The following is a 19,097-nucleotide window of genomic DNA, read 5'->3' as shown; positions in this document are numbered from 1 at the left end:
TCCTACAATTTACGTTCTATGATATTTTTTGATCAGAAGCGTAGTTTTCGAGATATATCGAGATATTTAAAAGTTCCGAAGCCGCACCAACATAATAGAGATACAGAAACACCGTGGCCCCTTTCTTTGAGATAACTCTGCACTAGTGCGAGCCGCAAATGCCACTTCCAGCTTAGCTGTGCAGAAGAAGAACAACAAGAAGAAGAAATATCTCGAAATATGTCCGTTAGGCCCCTTCCCTTGAGATAAACCTGCAAATATCTCGGAAACGAAGCGAGCTATGGCAAAATGTTAAGAGACCTTTTTTGTAGAGAATTAAGTTTCCTACTTTTTATGTTCTATGATATTTTTTGATCAGATGCGTAGTTTTCGAGATATATCGAGATATTTAAAAGTTCCGAAGCCGCACCAACATAATAGAGATACAGAAACACCGTGGCCCCTTTCTTTGAGATAACTCTGCACTATTGCGAGCTGCAAATGCCACTTCCAGCTTAGCTGTGCAGAAGAAGGACAACAAGAATAAGAAATATCTCGAAATATGTCCGTCAGGCCCCTTCCCTTGAGATAAATCTGCAAATATCTCGGAAACGAAGAGAGGTATGGCAAAATGTTGAGAGACCTTTTTTGTAGAGAATTAAGTTTCCTACTATTTATGTTCTATGATATTTTTTGATCAGATGCGTAGTTCTCGAGATATATCAAGATATTTAAAAGTTCCGAAGCCGCACCAACATAATAGAGATACAGAAACACCGTGGCCCCTTTCTTTGAGATAACTCTGCACTATTGCGAGCTGCGAATGCCACTTCCAGGTTAGCTGTGCAGAAGAAGAACAACAAGAAGAAGAAATATCTCGAAATATGTCCGTCAGGCCCCTTCCCTTGAGATATATCTGCAAATATCTCGGAAACGAAGCGAGCTATGGCAAAATGTTAAGAGAACTTTTTTGTAGAGAATTATGTTTCCTACAATTTATGTTCTATGATATTTTTTGATCAAAAGCGTAGTTTTCGAGATATATCGAGATATTTAAAAGTTCCGAAACCGCACCAACATAATAGAGATACAGAAACACCGTGGCCCCTTTCTTTGAGATAACTCTGCACTAGTGCGAGCCGCAAATGCCACTTCCAGCTTAGCTGTGCAGAAGAAGAACAACAAGAAGAAGAAATATCTCGAAATATGTCCGTCATGCCCCTTCCCTTGAGATAAATCTGCAAATATCTCGGAAACGAAGCGAGCTATGGCAAAATGTTAAGAGACCTTTTTTGTAGAGAATTATGTTTCCTACTTATTATGTTCTATGATATTTTTTGATCAGATGCGTAGTTCTCGAGATATATCAAGATATTTAAAAGTTCCGAAGCCGCACCAACATAATAGAGATACAGAAACACCGTGGCCCCTTTCTTTGAGATATCTCTGCACTATTGCGAGCTGCACATGCCACTTCCAGCTTAGCTGTGCAGAAGAAGAACAACAAGAAGAAGAAATATCTCGAAATATGTCCGTCAGGCCCCTTCCCTTGAGATAAATCTGCAAATATCTCGGAAACGAAGCGAGCTATGGCAAAATGTTAAGAGACCTTTTTTGTAGAGAATTAAGTTTCCTACTTATTATGTTCTATGATATTTTTTGATCAGATGCCTAGTTCTCGAGATATATCAAGATATTTAAAAGTTCCGAAGCCGCACCAACAGAATAGAGATACAGAAACACCGTGGCTCCTTTCTTTGAGATAACTCTGCACTATTGCGAGCTGGAAATGCCACTTCCAGTTTAGCTGTGCAGAAGAAGAACAACAAGAAGAAGAAATATCTCGAAATATGTCCGTTAGGCCCCTTCCCTTGAGATAAACCTGCAAATATCTCGGAAACGAAGCGAGCTATGGCAAAATGTTAAGAGACCTTTTTTGTAGAGAATTAAGTTTCCTACTTTTTATGTTCTATGATATTTTTTGATCAGATGCGTAGTTCTCGAGATATATCAAGATATTTAAAAGTTCCGAAGCCGCACCAACATAATAGAGATACAGAAACACCGTGGCCCCTTTCTTTGAGATATCTCTGCACTATTGCGAGCTGCACATGCCACTTCCAGCTTAGCTGTGCAGAAGAAGAACAACAAGAAGAAGAAATATCTCGAAATATGTCCGTCAGGCCCCTTCCCTTGAGATAAATCTGCAAATATCTCGGAAACGAAGCGAGCTATGGCAAAATGTTAAGAGACCTTATTTGTAGAGAATTATGTTTCCTACAATTTATGTTCTATGACATTTTTTGATCAGAAGCGTAGTTTTCGAGATATATCGAGATATTTAAAAGTTCCGAAGCCGCACCAACATAATAGAGATACAGAAACACCGTGGCCCCTTTCTTTGAGATAACTGTGCACTAGTGCGAGCCGCAAATGCCACTTCCAGCTTAGCTGTGCAGAAGAAGAACAACAAGAAGAAGAAATATCTCGAAATATGTCCGTTAGGCCCCTTCCCTTGAGATAAACCTGCAAATATCTCGGAAACGAAGCGAGCTATGGCAAAATGTTAAGAGACCTTTTTTGTAGAGAATTATGTTTCCTACAATTTATGTTCTATGATATTTTTTGATCAGAAGCGTAGTTTTCGAGATATATCGAGATATTTAAAAGTTCCGAAGCCGCACCAACATAATAGAGATACAGAAACACCGTGGCCCCTTTCCTTGAGATAACTCTGCACTAGTGCGAGCCGCAAATGCCACTTCCAGCTTAGCTGTGCAGAAGAAGAACAACAAGAAGAAGAAATATCTCGAAATATGTCCGTCATGCCCCTTCCCTTGAGATAAATCTGCAAATATCTCGGAAACGAAGCGAGCTATAGCGAAATGTTAAGAGACCTTTTTTGTAGAGAATTAAGTTTCCTACTTTTTATGTTCTATGATATTTTTTGATCAGATGCGTAGTTCTCGAGATATATCAAGATATTTAAAAGTTCCGAAGCCGCACCAACATAATAGAGATACAGAAACACCGTGGCCCCTTTCTTTGAGATAACGCTGCACTAGTGCGAGCCGCAAATGCCACTTCCAGCTTAGCTGTGCAGAAGAAGAACAACAAGAAGAAGAAATATCTCGAAATATGTCCGTCAGGCCCCTTCCCTTGAGATAAATCTGCAAATATCTCGGAAACGAAGCGAGCTATGGCAAAATGTTAAGAGACCTTTTTTGTAGAGAATTAAGTTTCCTACTTATTATGTTCTATGATATTTTTTGATCAGATGCGTAGTTCTCGAGATATATCAAGATATTTAAAAGTTCCGAAGCCGCACCAACAGAATAGAGATACAGAAACACCGTGGCTCCTTTCATTGAGATAACTCTGCACTATTGCGAGCTGGAAATGCCACTTCCAGTTTAGCTGTGCAGAAGAAGAACAACAAGAAGAAGAAATATCTCGAAATATGTCCGTTAGGCCCCTTCCCTTGAGATAAACCTGCAAATATCTCGGAAACGAAGCGAGCTATGGCAAAATGTTAAGAGACCTTTTTTGTAGAGAATTAAGTTTCCTACTTTTTATGTTCTATGATATTTTTTGATCAGATGCGTAGTTCTCGAGATATATCAAGATATTTAAAAGTTCCGAAGCCGCACCAACATAATAGAGATACAGAAACACCGTGGCCCCTTTCTTTGAGATATCTCTGCACTATTGCGAGCTGCACATGCCACTTCCAGCTTAGCTGTGCAGAAGAAGAACAACAAGAAGAAGAAATATCTCGAAATATGTCCGTCAGGCCCCTTCCCTTGAGATAAATCTGCAAATATCTCGGAAACGAAGCGAGCTATGGCAAAATGTTAAGAGACCTTATTTGTAGAGAATTATGTTTCCTACAATTTATGTTCTATGACATTTTTTGATCAGAAGCGTAGTTTTCGAGATATATCGAGATATTTAAAAGTTCCGAAGCCGCACCAACATAATAGAGATACAGAAACACCGTGGCCCCTTTCTTTGAGATAACTGTGCACTAGTGCGAGCCGCAAATGCCACTTCCAGCTTAGCTGTGCAGAAGAAGAACAACAAGAAGAAGAAATATCTCGAAATATGTCCGTTAGGCCCCTTCCCTTGAGATAAACCTGCAAATATCTCGGAAACGAAGCGAGCTATGGCAAAATGTTAAGAGACCTTTTTTGTAGAGAATTATGTTTCCTACAATTTATGTTCTATGATATTTTTTGATCAGAAGCGTAGTTTTCGAGATATATCGAGATATTTAAAAGTTCCGAAGCCGCACCAACATAATAGAGATACAGAAACACCGTGGCCCCTTTCCTTGAGATAACTCTGCACTAGTGCGAGCCGCAAATGCCACTTCCAGCTTAGCTGTGCAGAAGAAGAACAACAAGAAGAAGAAATATCTCGAAATATGTCCGTCATGCCCCTTCCCTTGAGATAAATCTGCAAATATCTCGGAAACGAAGCGAGCTATAGCGAAATGTTAAGAGACCTTTTTTGTAGAGAATTAAGTTTCCTACTTTTTATGTTCTATGATATTTTTTGATCAGATGCGTAGTTCTCGAGATATATCAAGATATTTAAAAGTTCCGAAGCCGCACCAACATAATAGAGATACAGAAACACCGTGGCCCCTTTCTTTGAGATAACGCTGCACTAGTGCGAGCCGCAAATGCCACTTCCAGCTTAGCTGTGCAGAAGAAGAACAACAAGAAGAAGAAATATCTCGAAATATGTCCGTCAGGCCCCTTCCCTTGAGATAAATCTGCAAATATCTCGGAAACGAAGCGAGCTATGGCAAAATGTTAAGAGACCTTTTTTGTAGAGAATTAAGTTTCCTACTTATTATGTTCTATGATATTTTTTGATCAGATGCGTAGTTCTCGAGATATATCAAGATATTTAAAAGTTCCGAAGCCGCACCAACAGAATAGAGATACAGAAACACCGTGGCTCCTTTCATTGAGATAACTCTGCACTATTGCGAGCTGGAAATGCCACTTCCAGTTTAGCTGTGCAGAAGAAGAACAACAAGAAGAAGAAATATCTCGAAATATGTCCGTTAGGCCCCTTCCCTTGAGATAAACCTGCAAATATCTCGGAAACGAAGCGAGCTATGGCAAAATGTTAAGAGACCTTTTTTGTAGAGAATTAAGTTTCCTACTTTTTATGTTCTATGATATTTTTTGATCAGATGCGTAGTTCTCGAGATATATCAAGATATTTAAAAGTTCCGAAGCCGCACCAACATAATAGAGATACAGAAACACCGTGGCCCCTTTCTTTGAGATATCTCTGCACTATTGCGAGCTGCACATGCCACTTCCAGCTTAGCTGTGCAGAAGAAGAACAACAAGAAGAAGAAATATCTCGAAATATGTCCGTCAGGCCCCTTCCCTTGAGATAAATCTGCAAATATCTCGGAAACGAAGCGAGCTATGGCAAAATGTTAAGAGACCTTATTTGTAGAGAATTATGTTTCCTACAATTTATGTTCTATGACATTTTTTGATCAGAAGCGTAGTTATCGAGATATATCGAGATATTTAAAAGTTCCGAAGCCGCACCAACATAATAGAGATACAGAAACACCGTGGCCCCTTTCTTTGAGATAACTGTGCACTAGTGCGAGCCGCAAATGCCACTTCCAGCTTAGCTGTGCAGAAGAAGAACAACAAGAAGAAGAAATATCTCGAAATATGTCCGTTAGGCCCCTTCCCTTGAGATAAACCTGCAAATATCTCGGAAACGAAGCGAGCTATGGCAAAATGTTAAGAGACCTTTTTTGTAGAGAATTAGGTTTCCTACTTTTTATGTTCTATGATATTTTTTGATCAGATGCGTAGTTCCCGAGATATATCAAGATATTTAAAAGTTCCGAAGCCGCACCAACAGAATAGAGATACAGAAACACCGTGGCTCCTTTCTTTGAGATAACTCTGCACTATTGCGAGCTGGAAATGCCACTTCCAGTTTAGCTGTGCAGAAGAAGAACAACAAGAAGAAGAAATATCTCGAAATATGTCCGTTAGGCCCCTTCCCTTGAGATAAACCTGCAAATATCTCGGAAACGAAGCGAGCTATGGCAAAATGTTAAGAGACCTTTTTTGTAGAGAATTAAGTTTCCTACTTTTTATGTTCTATGATATTTTTTGATCAGATGCGTAGTTCTCGAGATATATCAAGATATTTAAAAGTTCCGAAGCCGCACCAACATAATAGAGATACAGAAACACCGTGGCCCCTTTCTTTGAGATATCTCTGCACTATTGCGAGCTGCACATGCCACTTCCAGCTTAGCTGTGCAGAAGAAGAACAACAAGAAGAAGAAATATCTCGAAATATGTCCGTCAGGCCCCTTCCCTTGAGATAAATCTGCAAATATCTCGGAAACGAAGCGAGCTATGGCAAAATGTTAAGAGACCTTTTTTGTAGAGAATTAAGTTTCCTACTTTTTATGTTCTATGATATTTTCTGATCAGATGCGTAGTTCTCGAGATATATCAAGATATTTAAAAGTTCCGAAGCCGCACCAACATAATAGAGATACAGAAACACCGTGGCCCCTTTCTTTGAGATATCTCTGCACTATTGCGAGCTGCACATGCCACTTCCAGCTTAGCTGTGCAGAAGAAGAACAACAAGAAGAAGAAATATCTCGAAATATGTCCGTCAGGCCCCTTCCCTTGAGATAAATCTGCAAATATCTCGGAAACGAAGCGAGCTATGGCAAAATGTTAAGAGACCTTATTTGTAGAGAATTATGTTTCCTACAATTTATGTTCTATGATATTTTTTGATCAGAAGCGTAGTTTTCGAGATATATCGAGATATTTAAAAGTTCCGAAGCCGCACCAACATAATAGAGATACAGAAACACCGTGGCCCCTTTCTTTGAGATAACTGTGCACTAGTGCGAGCCGCAAATGCCACTTCCAGCTTAGCTGTGCAGAAGAAGAACAACAAGAAGAAGAAATATCTCGAAATATGTCCGTCAGGCCCCTTCCCTTGAGATAAATCTGCAAATATCTCGGAAACGAAGCGAGCTATGGCAAAATGTTAAGAGACCGTTTTTGTAGAGAATTAAGTTTCCTACTTTTTATGTTCTATGATATTTTTTGATCAGATGCGTAGTTCTCCAGATATATCAAGATATTTAAAAGTTCCGAAGCCGCACCAACATAATAGAGATACAGAAACACCGTGGCCCCTTTCTTTGAGATAACTCTGCACTATTGCGAGCTGCAAATGCCACTTCCAGCTTAGCTGTGCAGAAGAAGAACAACAAGAATAAGAAATATCTCGAAATATGTCCGTCAGGCCCCTTCCCTTGAGATAAATCTGCAAATATCTCGGAAACGAAGAGAGCTATGGCAAAATGTTAAGAGACCTTTTCTGTAGAGAATTAAGTTTCCTACTTTTTATGTTCTATGATATTTTTTGATCAGATGCGTAGTTCTCGAGATATATCAAGATATTTAAAAGTTCCGAAGCCGCACCAACATAATAGAGATACAGAAACACCGTGGCCCCCTTCTTTGAGATAACTCTGCACTATTGCGAGCTGCAAATGCCACTTCCAGCTTAGCTGTGCAGAAGAAGAACAACAAGAAGAAGAAATATCTCGAAATATGTCCGTCAGGCCCCTTCCCTTGAGATATATCTGCAAATATCTCGGAAACGAAGCGAGCTATAGCGAAATGTTAAGAGACCTTTTTTGTAGAGAATTAAGTTTCCTACTTTTTATGTTCTATGATATTTTTTGATCAGATGCGTAGTTCTCGAGATATATCAAGATATTTAAAAGTTCCGAAGCCGCACCAACATAATAGAGATACAGAAACACCGTGGCCCCTTTCTTTGAGATAACGCTGCACTAGTGCGAGCCGCAAATGCCACTTCCAGCTTAGCTGTGCAGAAGAAGAACAACAAGAAGAAGAAATATCTCGAAATATGTCCGTCAGGCCCCTTCCCTTGAGATAAATCTGCAAATATCTCGGAAACGAAGCGAGCTATGGCAAAATGTTAAGAGACCTTTTTTGTAGAGAATTAAGTTTCCTACTTATTATGTTCTATGATATTTTTTGATCAGATGCGTAGTTCTCGAGATATATCAAGATATTTAAAAGTTCCGAAGCCGCACCAACAGAATAGAGATACAGAAACACCGTGGCTCCTTTCATTGAGATAACTCTGCACTATTGCGAGCTGGAAATGCCACTTCCAGTTTAGCTGTGCAGAAGAAGAACAACAAGAAGAAGAAATATCTCGAAATATGTCCGTTAGGCCCCTTCCCTTGAGATAAACCTGCAAATATCTCGGAAACGAAGCGAGCTATGGCAAAATGTTAAGAGACCTTTTTTGTAGAGAATTAAGTTTCCTACTTTTTATGTTCTATGATATTTTTTGATCAGATGCGTAGTTCTCGAGATATATCAAGATATTTAAAAGTTCCGAAGCCGCACCAACATAATAGAGATACAGAAACACCGTGGCCCCTTTCTTTGAGATATCTCTGCACTATTGCGAGCTGCACATGCCACTTCCAGCTTAGCTGTGCAGAAGAAGAACAACAAGAAGAAGAAATATCTCGAAATATGTCCGTCAGGCCCCTTCCCTTGAGATAAATCTGCAAATATCTCGGAAACGAAGCGAGCTATGGCAAAATGTTAAGAGACCTTATTTGTAGAGAATTATGTTTCCTACAATTTATGTTCTATGACATTTTTTGATCAGAAGCGTAGTTATCGAGATATATCGAGATATTTAAAAGTTCCGAAGCCGCACCAACATAATAGAGATACAGAAACACCGTGGCCCCTTTCTTTGAGATAACTGTGCACTAGTGCGAGCCGCAAATGCCACTTCCAGCTTAGCTGTGCAGAAGAAGAACAACAAGAAGAAGAAATATCTCGAAATATGTCCGTTAGGCCCCTTCCCTTGAGATAAACCTGCAAATATCTCGGAAACGAAGCGAGCTATGGCAAAATGTTAAGAGACCTTTTTTGTAGAGAATTAAGTTTCCTACTTTTTATGTTCTATGATATTTTTTGATCAGATGCGTAGTTCCCGAGATATATCAAGATATTTAAAAGTTCCGAAGCCGCACCAACAGAATAGAGATACAGAAACACCGTGGCTCCTTTCTTTGAGATAACTCTGCACTATTGCGAGCTGGAAATGCCACTTCCAGTTTAGCTGTGCAGAAGAAGAACAACAAGAAGAAGAAATATCTCGAAATATGTCCGTTAGGCCCCTTCCCTTGAGATAAACCTGCAAATATCTCGGAAACGAAGCGAGCTATGGCAAAATGTTAAGAGACCTTTTTTGTAGAGAATTAAGTTTCCTACTTTTTATGTTCTATGATATTTTTTGATCAGATGCGTAGTTCTCGAGATATATCAAGATATTTAAAAGTTCCGAAGCCGCACCAACATAATAGAGATACAGAAACACCGTGGCCCCTTTCTTTGAGATATCTCTGCACTATTGCGAGCTGCACATGCCACTTCCAGCTTAGCTGTGCAGAAGAAGAACAACAAGAAGAAGAAATATCTCGAAATATGTCCGTCAGGCCCCTTCCCTTGAGATAAATCTGCAAATATCTCGGAAACGAAGCGAGCTATGGCAAAATGTTAAGAGACCTTTTTTGTAGAGAATTAAGTTTCCTACTTTTTATGTTCTATGATATTTTCTGATCAGATGCGTAGTTCTCGAGATATATCAAGATATTTAAAAGTTCCGAAGCCGCACCAACATAATAGAGATACAGAAACACCGTGGCCCCTTTCTTTGAGATATCTCTGCACTATTGCGAGCTGCACATGCCACTTCCAGCTTAGCTGTGCAGAAGAAGAACAACAAGAAGAAGAAATATCTCGAAATATGTCCGTCAGGCCCCTTCCCTTGAGATAAATCTGCAAATATCTCGGAAACGAAGCGAGCTATGGCAAAATGTTAAGAGACCTTATTTGTAGAGAATTATGTTTCCTACAATTTATGTTCTATGATATTTTTTGATCAGAAGCGTAGTTTTCGAGATATATCGAGATATTTAAAAGTTCCGAAGCCGCACCAACATAATAGAGATACAGAAACACCGTGGCCCCTTTCTTTGAGATAACTGTGCACTAGTGCGAGCCGCAAATGCCACTTCCAGCTTAGCTGTGCAGAAGAAGAACAACAAGAAGAAGAAATATCTCGAAATATGTCCGTCAGGCCCCTTCCCTTGAGATAAATCTGCAAATATCTCGGAAACGAAGCGAGCTATGGCAAAATGTTAAGAGACCGTTTTTGTAGAGAATTAAGTTTCCTACTTTTTATGTTCTATGATATTTTTTGATCAGATGCGTAGTTCTCCAGATATATCAAGATATTTAAAAGTTCCGAAGCCGCACCAACATAATAGAGATACAGAAACACCGTGGCCCCTTTCTTTGAGATAACTCTGCACTATTGCGAGCTGCAAATGCCACTTCCAGCTTAGCTGTGCAGAAGAAGAACAACAAGAATAAGAAATATCTCGAAATATGTCCGTCAGGCCCCTTCCCTTGAGATAAATCTGCAAATATCTCGGAAACGAAGAGAGCTATGGCAAAATGTTAAGAGACCTTTTCTGTAGAGAATTAAGTTTCCTACTTTTTATGTTCTATGATATTTTTTGATCAGATGCGTAGTTCTCGAGATATATCAAGATATTTAAAAGTTCCGAAGCCGCACCAACATAATAGAGATACAGAAACACCGTGGCCCCCTTCTTTGAGATAACTCTGCACTATTGCGAGCTGCAAATGCCACTTCCAGCTTAGCTGTGCAGAAGAAGAACAACAAGAAGAAGAAATATCTCGAAATATGTCCGTCAGGCCCCTTCCCTTGAGATATATCTGCAAATATCTCGGAAACGAAGCGAGCTATGGCAAAATGTTAAGAGACCTTTTTTGTAGAGAATTAAGTTTCCTACTTTTTATGTTCTATGATATTTTTTGATCAGATGCGTAGTTCTCGAGATATATCAAGATATTTAAAAGTTCCGAAGCCGCACCAACATAATAGAGATACAGAAACACCGTGGCCCCTTTCTTTGAGATAACTCTGCACTATTGCGAGCTGCAAATGCCACTTCCAGCTTAGCTGTGCAGAAGAAGAACAACAAGAAGAAGAAATATCTCGAAATATGTCCGTCAGGCCCCTTCCCTTGAGATAAATCTGCAAATATCTCGGAAACCAAGAGAGCTATGGCAAAATGTTAAGAGACCTTTTTTGTAGAGAATTAAGTTTCCTACTTTTTATGTTCTATGATATTTTTTGGTCAGATGCGTAGTTCTCCAGATATATCAAGATATTTAAAAGTTCCGAAGCCGCACCAACATAATAGAGATACAGAAACACCGTGGCCCCTTTCTTTGAGATAACTCTGCACTATTGCGAGCTGCAAATGCCACTTCCAGCTTAGCTGTGCAGAAGAAGAACAACAAGAAGAAGAAATATCTCGAAATATGTCCGTCAGGCCCCTTCCCTTGAGGTAAATCTGCAAATATCTCGGAAACGAAGAGAGCTATGGCAAAATGTTAAGAGACCTTTTTTGTAGAGAATTAAGTTTCCTACTTTTTATGTTCTATGATATTTTTTGATCAGATGCGCAGTTCTCGAGATATATCAAGATATTTAAAAGTTCCGAAGCCGCACCAACATAATAGAGATACAGAAACACCGTGGCCCCTTTCTTTGAGATAACTCTGCACTATTGCGAGCTGCAAATGCCACTTCCAGCTTAGCTGTGCAGAAGAAGAACAACAAGAAGAAGAAATATCTCGAAATATGTCCGTCAGGCCCCTTCCCTTGAGATAAATCTGCAAATATCTCGGAAACGAAGAGAGCTATGGCAAAATGTTAAGAGACCTTTTTTGTAGAGAATTAAGTTTCCTACTTTTTATGTTCTATGATCTTTTTTGATCAGATGCGTAGTTCTCGAGATATATCAAGATATTTAAAAGTTCCGAAGCCGCACCAACATAATAGAGATACAGAAACACCGTGGCCCCTTTCTTTGAGATAACTCTGCACTATTGCGAGCTGGAGATGCCACTTCCAGTTTAGCTGTGCAGAAGAAGAACAACAAGAAGAAGAAATATCTCGAAATATGTCCGTCAGGCCCCTTCCCTTGAGATAAATCTGCAAATATCTCGGAAACGAAGCGAGCTATGGCAAAATGTTAAGAGACCTTTTTTGTAGAGAATTAAGTTTCCTACTTTTTATGTTCTATGATATTTTTTGATCAGATGCGTAGTTCCCGAGATATATCAAGATATTTAAAAGTTCCGAAGCCGCACCAACAGAATAGAGATACAGAAACACCGTGGCTCCTTTCTTTGAGATAACTCTGCACTATTGCGAGCTGGAAATGCCACTTCCAGTTTAGCTGTGCAGAAGAAGAACAACAAGAAGAAGAAATATCTCGAAATATGTCCGTTAGGCCCCTTCCCTTGAGATAAACCTGCAAATATCTCGGAAACGAAGCGAGCTATGGCAAAATGTTAAGAGACCTTTTTTGTAGAGAATTAAGTTTCCTACTTTTTATGTTCTATGATATTTTTTGATCAGATGCGTAGTTCTCGAGATATATCAAGATATTTAAAAGTTCCGAAGCCGCACCAACATAATAGAGATACAGAAACACCGTGGCCCCTTTCTTTGAGATATCTCTGCACTATTGCGAGCTGCACATGCCACTTCCAGCTTAGCTGTGCAGAAGAAGAACAACAAGAAGAAGAAATATCTCGAAATATGTCCGTCAGGCCCCTTCCCTTGAGATAAATCTGCAAATATCTCGGAAACGAAGCGAGCTATGGCAAAATGTTAAGAGACCTTTTTTGTAGAGAATTAAGTTTCCTACTTTTTATGTTCTATGATATTTTCTGATCAGATGCGTAGTTCTCGAGATATATCAAGATATTTAAAAGTTCCGAAGCCGCACCAACATAATAGAGATACAGAAACACCGTGGCCCCTTTCTTTGAGATATCTCTGCACTATTGCGAGCTGCACATGCCACTTCCAGCTTAGCTGTGCAGAAGAAGAACAACAAGAAGAAGAAATATCTCGAAATATGTCCGTCAGGCCCCTTCCCTTGAGATAAATCTGCAAATATCTCGGAAACGAAGCGAGCTATGGCAAAATGTTAAGAGACCTTATTTGTAGAGAATTATGTTTCCTACAATTTATGTTCTATGATATTTTTTGATCAGAAGCGTAGTTTTCGAGATATATCGAGATATTTAAAAGTTCCGAAGCCGCACCAACATAATAGAGATACAGAAACACCGTGGCCCCTTTCTTTGAGATAACTGTGCACTAGTGCGAGCCGCAAATGCCACTTCCAGCTTAGCTGTGCAGAAGAAGAACAACAAGAAGAAGAAATATCTCGAAATATGTCCGTCAGGCCCCTTCCCTTGAGATAAATCTGCAAATATCTCGGAAACGAAGCGAGCTATGGCAAAATGTTAAGAGACCGTTTTTGTAGAGAATTAAGTTTCCTACTTTTTATGTTCTATGATATTTTTTGATCAGATGCGTAGTTCTCGAGATATATCAAGATATTTAAAAGTTCCGAAGCCGCACCAACATAATAGAGATACAGAAACACCGTGGCCCCTTTCTTTGAGATAACTCTGCACTATTGCGCGCTGCAAATGCCACTTCCAGCTTAGCTGTGCAGAAGAAGAACAACAAGAAGAAGAAATATCTCGAAATATGTCCGTCAGGCCCCTTCCCTTGAGATAAATCTGCAAATATCTCGGAAACGAAGCGAGCTATGGCAAAATGTTAAGAGACCTTTTTTGTAGAGAAATAAGTTTCCTACTTTTTATGTTCTATGATATTTTTTGATCAGATGCGTAGTTCTCGAGATATATCAAGATATTTAAAAGTTCCGAAGCCGCACCAACATAATAGAGATACAGAAACACCGTGGCCCCTTTCTTTGAGATAACTCTGCACTATTGCGAGCTGCAAATGCCACTTCCAGCTTAGCTGTGCAGAAGAAGAACAACAAGAAGAAGAAATATCTCGAAATATGTCCGTCAGGCCCCTTCCCTTGAGATAAATCTGCAAATATCTCGGAAACGAAGAGAGCTATGGCAAAATGTTAAGAGACCTTTTTTGTAGAGAATTAAGTTTCCTACTTTTTATGTTCTATGATATTTTTTGGTCAGATGCGTAGTTCTCCAGATATATCAAGATATTTAAAAGTTCCGAAGCCGCACCAACATAATAGAGATACAGAAACACCGTGGCCCCTTTCTTTGAGATAACTCTGCACTATTGCGAGCTGCAAATGCCACTTCCAGCTTAGCTGTGCAGAAGAAGAACAACAAGAAGAAGAAATATCTCGAAATATGTCCGTCAGGCCCCTTCCCTTGAGGTAAATCTGCAAATATCTCGGAAACGAAGAGAGCTATGGCAAAATGTTAAGAGACCTTTTTTGTAGAGAATTAAGTTTCCTACTTTTTAGGTTCTATGATATTTTTTGATCAGATGCGCAGTTCTCGAGATATATCAAGATATTTAAAAGTTCCGAAGCCGCACCAACATAATAGAGATACAGAAACACCGTGGCCCCTTTCTTTGAGATAACTCTGCACTATTGCGAGCTGCAAATGCCACTTCCAGCTTAGCTGTGCAGAAGAAGAACAACAAGAAGAAGAAATATCTCGAAATATGTCCGTCAGGCCCCTTCCCTTGAGATAAATCTGCAAATATCTCGGAAACGAAGAGAGCTATGGCAAAATGTTAAGAGACCTTTTTTGTAGAGAATTAAGTTTCCTACTTTTTATGTTCTATGATATTTTTTGGTCAGATGCGTAGTTCTCCAGATATATCAAGATATTTAAAAGTTCCGAAGCCGCACCAACATAATAGAGATACAGAAACACCGTGGCCCCTTTCTTTGAGATAACTCTGCACTATTGCGAGCTGCAAATGCCACTTCCAGCTTAGCTGTGCAGAAGAAGAACAACAAGAAGAAGAAATATCTCGAAATATGTCCGTCAGGCCCCTTCCCTTGAGGTAAATCTGCAAATATCTCGGAAACGAAGAGAGCTATGGCAAAATGTTAAGAGACCTTTTTTGTAGAGAATTAAGTTTCCTACTTTTTATGTTCTATGATATTTTTTGATCAGATGCGCAGTTCTCGAGATATATCAAGATATTTAAAAGTTCCGAAGCCGCACCAACATAATAGAGATACAGAAACACCGTGGCCCCTTTCTTTGAGATAACTCTGCACTAGTGCGAGCCGCAAATGCCACTTCCAGCTTAGCTGTGCAGAAGAAGAACAACAAGAAGAAGAAATATCTCGAAATATGTCCGTCAGGCCCCTTCCCTTGAGATATATCTGCAAATATCTCGGAAACGAAGCGAGCTATGGCAAAATGTTAAGAGACCTTTTTTGTAGAGAATTAAGTTTCCTACTTTTTATGTTCTATGATATTTTTTGATCAGATGCGCAGTTCTCGAGATATATCAAGATATTTAAAAGTTCCGAAGCCGCACCAACATAATAGAGATACAGAAACACCGTGGCCCCTTTCTTTGAGATAACTCTGCACTAGTGCGAGCCGCAAATGCCACTTCCAGCTTAGCTGTGCAGAAGAAGAACAACAAGAAGAAGAAATATCTCGAAATATGTCCGTCAGGCCCCTTCCCTTGAGATAAATCTGCAAATATCTCGGAAACGAAGAGAGCTATGGCAAAATGTTAAGAGACCTTTTTTGTAGAGAATTATGTTTCCTACAATTTATGTTCTATGATATTTTTCGATCAGATGCGTAGTTCTCGAGATATATCGAGATATTTAAAAGTTCCGAAGCCGCACCAACATAATAGAGATACAGAAACACCGTGGCCCCTTTCTTTGAGATAACTGTGCACTAGTGCGAGCCGCAAATGCCACTTCCAGCTTAGCTGTGCAGAAGAAGAACAACAAGAAGAAGAAATATCTCGAAATATGTCCGTCAGGCCCCTTCCCTTGAGATATATCTGCAAATATCTCGGAAACGAAGCGAGCTATGGCAAAATGTTAAGAGACCTTTTTTGTAGAGAATTAAGTTTCCTACTTTTTATGTTCTATGATATTTTTTGATCAGATGCGTAGTTCTCGAGATATATCAAGATATTTAAAAGTTCCGAAGCCGCACCAACATAATAGAGATACAGAAACACCGTGGCCCCTTTCTTTGAGATAACTCTGCACTATTGCGAGCTGCAAATGCCACTTCCAGCTTAGCTGTGCAGAAGAAGAACAACAAGAAGAAGAAATATCTCGAAATATGTCCGTCAGGCCCCTTCCCTTGAGATAAATCTGCAAATATCTCGGAAACCAAGAGAGCTATGGCAAAATGTTAAGAGACCTTTTTTGTAGAGAATTAAGTTTCCTACTTTTTATGTTCTATGATATTTTTTGGTCAGATGCGTAGTTCTCCAGATATATCAAGATATTTAAAAGTTCCGAAGCCGCACCAACATAATAGAGATACAGAAACACCGTGGCCCCTTTCTTTGAGATAACTCTGCACTATTGCGAGCTGCAAATGCCACTTCCAGCTTAGCTGTGCAGAAGAAGAACAACAAGAAGAAGAAATATCTCGAAATATGTCCGTCAGGCCCCTTCCCTTGAGGTAAATCTGCAAATATCTCGGAAACGAAGAGAGCTATGGCAAAATGTTAAGAGACCTTTTTTGTAGAGAATTAAGTTTCCTACTTTTTATGTTCTATGATATTTTTTGATCAGATGCGCAGTTCTCGAGATATATCAAGATATTTAAAAGTTCCGAAGCCGCACCAACATAATAGAGATACAGAAACACCGTGGCCCCTTTCTTTGAGATAACTCTGCACTATTGCGAGCTGCAAATGCCACTTCCAGCTTAGCTGTGCAGAAGAAGAACAACAAGAAGAAGAAATATCTCGAAATATGTCCGTCAGGCCCCTTCCCTTGAGATAAATCTGCAAATATCTCGGAAACGAAGAGAGCTATGGCAAAATGTTAAGAGACCTTTTTTGTAGAGAATTAAGTTTCCTACTTTTTATGTTCTATGATCTTTTTTGATCAGATGCGTAGTTCTCGAGATATATCAAGATATTTAAAAGTTCCGAAGCCGCACCAACATAATAGAGATACAGAAACACCGTGGCCCCTTTCTTTGAGATAACTCTGCACTATTGCGAGCTGGAGATGCCACTTCCAGTTTAGCTGTGCAGAAGAAGAACAACAAGAAGAAGAAATATCTCGAAATATGTCCGTCAGGCCCCTTCCCTTGAGATAAATCTGCAAATATCTCGGAAACGAAGCGAGCTATGGCAAAATGTTAAGAGACCTTTTTTGTAGAGAATTAAGTTTTCTACTTTTTATGTTCTATGATATTTTTTGATCAGATGCGTAGTTCCCGAGATATATCAAGATATTTAAAAGTTCCGAAGCCGCACCAACAGAATAGAGATACAGAAACACCGTGGCTCCTTTCTTTGAGATAACTCTGCACTATTGCGAGCTGGAAATGCCACTTCCAGTTTAGCTGTGCAGAAGAAGAACAACAAGAAGAAGAAATATCTCGAAATATGTCCGTTAGGCCCCTTCCCTTGAGATAAACCTGCAAATATCTCGGAAACGAAGCGAGCTATGGCAAAATGTTAAGAGACCTTTTTTGTAGAGAATTAAGTTTCCTACTTTTTATGTTCTATGATATTTTTTGATCAGATGCGTAGTTCTCGAGATATATCAAGATATTTAAAAGTTCCGAAGCCGCACCAACATAATAGAGATACAGAAACACCGTGGCCCCTTTCTTTGAGATATCTCTGCACTATTGCGAGCTGCACATGCCACTTCCAGCTTAGCTGTGCAGAAGAAGAACAACAAGAAGAAGAAATATCTCGAAATATGTCCGTCAGGCCCCTTCCCTTGAGATAAATCTGCAAATATCTCGGAAACGAAGCGAGCTATGGCAAAATGTTAAGAGACCTTTTTTGTAGAGAATTAAGTTTCCTACTTTTTATGTTCTATGATATTTTCTGATCAGATGCGTAGTTCTCGAGATATATCAAGATATTTAAAAGTTCCGAAGCCGCACCAACATAATAGAGATACAGAAACACCGTGGCCCCTTTCTTTGAGATATCTCTGCACTATTGCGAGCTGCACATGCCACTTCCAGCTTAGCTGTGCAGAAGAAGAACAACAAGAAGAAGAAATATCTCGAAATATGTCCGTCAGGCCCCTTCCCTTGAGATAAATCTGCAAATATCTCGGAAACGAAGCGAGCTATGGCAAAATGTTAAGAGACCTTATTTGTAGAGAATTATGTTTCCTACAATTTATGTTCTATGATATTTTTTGATCAGAAGCGTAGTTTTCGAGATATATCGAGATATTTAAAAGTTCCGAAGCCGCACCAACATAATAGAGATACAGAAACACCGTGGCCCCTTTCTTTGAGATAACTGTGCACTAGTGCGAGCCGCAAATGCCACTTCCAGCTTAGCTGTGCAGAAGAAGAACAACAAGAAGAAGAAATATCTCGAAATATGTCCGTCAGGCCCCTTCCCTTGAGATAAATCTGCAAATATCTCGGAAACGAAGCGAGCTATGGCAAAATGTTAAGAGACCGTTTTTGTAGAGAATTAAGTTTCCTACTTTTTATGTTCTATGATATTTTTTGATCAGATGCGTAGTTCTCGAGATATATCAAGATATTTAAAAGTTCCGAAGCCGCACCAACATAATAGAGATACAGAAACACCGTGGCCCCTTTCTTTGAGATAACTCTGCACTATTGCGCGCTGCAAATGCCACTTCCAGCTTAGCTGTGCAGAAGAAGAACAACAAGAAGAAGAAATATCTCGAAATATGTCCGTCAGGCCCCTTCCCTTGAGATAAATCTGCAAATATCTCGGAAACGAAGCGAGCTATGGCAAAATGTTAAGAGACCTTTTTTGTAGAGAAATAAGTTTCCTACTTTTTATGTTCTATGATATTTTTTGATCAGATGCGTAGTTCTCGAGATATATCAAGATATTTAAAAGTTCCGAAGCCGCACCAACATAATAGA

This window comes from Osmia lignaria, unplaced genomic scaffold, assembly GCF_051020975.1.
Source record: "Osmia lignaria lignaria isolate PbOS001 unplaced genomic scaffold, iyOsmLign1 scaffold0002, whole genome shotgun sequence".
Taxonomy (NCBI): Eukaryota; Metazoa; Arthropoda; class Insecta; order Hymenoptera; family Megachilidae; genus Osmia; species Osmia lignaria.
The sequence above is the reverse complement of the archived record's forward strand: the minus strand, read 5'-3'. Positions refer to the sequence as shown.